The following is a 3,333-nucleotide window of genomic DNA, read 5'->3' as shown; positions in this document are numbered from 1 at the left end:
CGTGTGCGTGTGCGTGTGCGTGTGCGTGTGCGTGTGCGTGTGCGTGCGTGCGTACGTGAGCGTGTGTGTGTGTGTGTGTGTACGTGATATGAGCGCGTATGAGCGCGTGCGCGCGCGTGTGTGTGTGTGCGTGCGTCCCTGCATGTGTGTGCGTGGGTCCGTGCGTGCGTGTGTGCGCGCGGGTGAGCGTGTGTGTGCACGGGTGCGTGTGCGTGCGTTCGTGCGTGTGCGTGCGTTCGTGCGTGTGCGTGCGTGCGTGTGCGCGGGGGAGCGTATTTAACCTAGTTACTACCCTCGCCGTGCGTCTAAACGCCGCGAATGAATGCACGCTCGGCACGCACTGGGAAATGTCAAGGCAGGCGTCATACGCCGTGAGGGTAATAAGTAGACCTGCAGAATAGCAAGCAAATCTCTAGCTCCAGGGCAGCACAAAATCTTGCAGTAAGTAGGAAAACTTGCACACGCACACGCATACGCAGAATTTTGAATTTTCGGAAAAAAATGGCGAACTACGCATGTACGTAAGTAAAGCCCTCCCCCTCCCCCTCCCACCTTTTTCATGTGCGCGAAATTTTCCTGCATTTTCCTCGCGTCGCCACTCATCTTGTCATTCACAAACTTTCTCTTTATATCTTTCGTGAGATGATGATCACCTATTCGCTCACGCATTAGGTTTCCTTTGTAGCGCTATTGTGCGCCGTGAATCCACGAAGCTGACTGAGGGAGGAATTACGCTTTAAACAAGAGTCGGATTAGAAGTATGTGTACTGTAGACGGAATTTACTAAGTCTGTACGCAGAGCGAAGGATCTAGGGTCGGTCGGCTAGCCCATAGAAATTTGTAGCTCGTGTAACAACGCTAACGTTGCCGTTAATTGGAACTCTCTTTTTTATCCTTTAATGAAAAAATGGAAAATACCGAAATGGAAACTTTTCCCCCCTGTTGTATATTCCGTAATGTTGATCTGTTCGTTTGATTAACGTGAGGCTCTCTCCTTACACTGACAGTCCCTGGGACTATGACGAATATTCAGGAGTATACGTTACAACACCCACATTGTATATATATTATATATCAGGAGTTAATAAAGACAAACTTTATCTTATTTGTTTTTATTAACTCCTGATATATATATATATATATATTGTACCATAGTGTTGTTGTAACTGTATTGTTTGTTGTAACAACGATGAGTATTGCAGGAGTGTTGTTGAGTATCCGCGTATGCTTTCCAAGGTTACGGGGTTATACGAGCTACCCTGGCACGACCGTGTGTATAGCTGGCAGAAATCTGTTTAGGTCGTGGCGACGTAGATTGGTAATAATAGTTCCGACGATTGCAATTGTTGCGAGAGGCGACCAATCTATCTCTAAGGTTTCTTCCGCTGATTTGCGTATCGTCTGCGTATCGATTCTGTTGCCGAGTCCGCAACAATGGCGGACGTAATTGCTTTTCACAAACACAAGAGCATTCGACTTCGAGTGCTGTTGCCGGTAACATGGTGCGTTGCCCTCGGGGGAAATCCGAGATGGCGTTTGATGTTTGCTGTGTAGGTGGCGGTGTCGTGACAGCCATGAATTATACATGAAGTCTAGACGATCGTCTGCTTCTTCTCTTTCTTCTTCTTCTTGGAAGGAGGATATCATGGCAGGTAGGGAGGGTGAGGGAGATATCGTAGGAGGTAGGGAGGGAAGGGGGATGACGTAGGAGAGAGGGCAGTGGGAGGGAAGCGGGATGTCGTAGCAGGCAGGGGGAGGGAGGGTGAGGGAGATATCATAGCAGGTAGAGGGAGGGAGGGAATGGGGAATGTCAGCAGGTAGGGGTTGTGGTTTGAAATTTGACGAAGAGAGAAAGTTGTATAACAGGCGGTGTAAGCATGCAGATATATATAGACACAGTGAGATAGATAGATATTAGATAGAGAAAGAGAGGGAAACAGAGAGAGACCGAGACAGGGAGAGATAGGGAGAGAGAGAGCGAGAGAGAGGGATAGAGAAAGACAGAGAAAGAGAGGTAGAGATCAGAGACAGACAGACAGACAGACAGTCAGTCAGTCAGACAGTCAGTCCGACAGTCAGTCAGACAGTCAGTCAGACAGTCAGTCAGACAAACAAACAAAGAGAGAGAGAAAGCCGCATAGAAAGGGAGACACCATCTAACCTTTTCTCTGTCTTTCTGCACCACGATGCAGGCACAGCTGGAGATGCTACGGCAGCAGCAGAAGTACCCGTCGATGGTGGCAGTGCACCAACTCTACTCTCTCAACCCGCAGCAGTACCAGGAGGAGCTGGCACGCAGGCGTGCGCACCTCGACCGCGAGGGACTCGAAAGGTGGGCTATCTATCTTCCTCTTACTTCTCCTGCGGCTCCTCTTCCTCCTCCTCCTCCTCCTCCTCCTCCTCCTCTGCCTCCCCCTCCTGCAACTCCTCCTTTTTAATTCTCTATCTCCTTCTCCTCCTCCTCGTTCTCCCCCTTCTGCTACTTCTCCTTCTCCTTGTTGTCCTTCTCTTCCTCCACATCCTCCTTTTTCATTCTCCTCTTACTCCTCGGCCGCATCCTTCTCCTTCTTAGTTGTTCTCGTCGTTTTCCCGTCTTGCCTTCTCTTCTTCCTCCTGCTCTGCCTCCTCTTGCTCCTTTTCCTCCCCTTCTTTTCTGCCTCCGTTTCCTCCAGCTTCTTTCATTGATTCCCTTCCTCCTCCTCCTCCTCTTTCTCCTCCCCTTCCCCCTTTCCCTATTGCTATATATACACTGTAATGCCCTCGTAGTCTGCGTAAAAAAACTACGAACTAGAGCTATAATTCGGTTGGCGTGACTCCAAATAGCGAGCGGCGAGGCACCATCTATTGTGCGGTTCTCATTCCCTGCTTACTCTTCCACCTCATCCTTCTCCTTCTCAATTGTTCTTCTCTTCTTCAAGTATGCGGCTTGCGTTCTCTTCTTTCTCTTGCTCTGCCTCGTTATCGCCCTTTTCTTGCTCCTCCTCCCCTTCTCTTCCTACTTCCTTCCTTCCTCGATCCCCTTCCTCCTTCTCCTCCTCCTCCTCTTTCTCCTCCCCTTCCCCCTTTCCCTACTGCTATATATACACTGTAATGCCCTCGTAGTCTGCGTCATAAAAAAAAACGAGGAACTAGAGCTATAATTCGGTTGGCGTGATTCCAAGTAGCGAGCAGCGTATCGAGGTATATGATTATCATCTATTGTGCTGCGATCGTGGGATCGTGAGAGCATTGTGTCGCACTGCTGTCTCCGCGGCTCTGCCCTGATGAGAGGTGACGTGGCTGCGAGCTGCTGCTGCTGCTGCTGCTGCTGCTGCTGCTGCGTGTGTGTACGTG

This window comes from Priapulus caudatus, unplaced genomic scaffold (genome assembly GCF_000485595.1).
Source record: "Priapulus caudatus unplaced genomic scaffold, Priapulus_caudatus-5.0.1 Scaffold3560, whole genome shotgun sequence".
NCBI classification, from domain to species: Eukaryota; Metazoa; Priapulida; class Priapulimorpha; order Priapulimorphida; family Priapulidae; genus Priapulus; species Priapulus caudatus.
The sequence above is the reverse complement of the archived record's forward strand: the minus strand, read 5'-3'. Positions refer to the sequence as shown.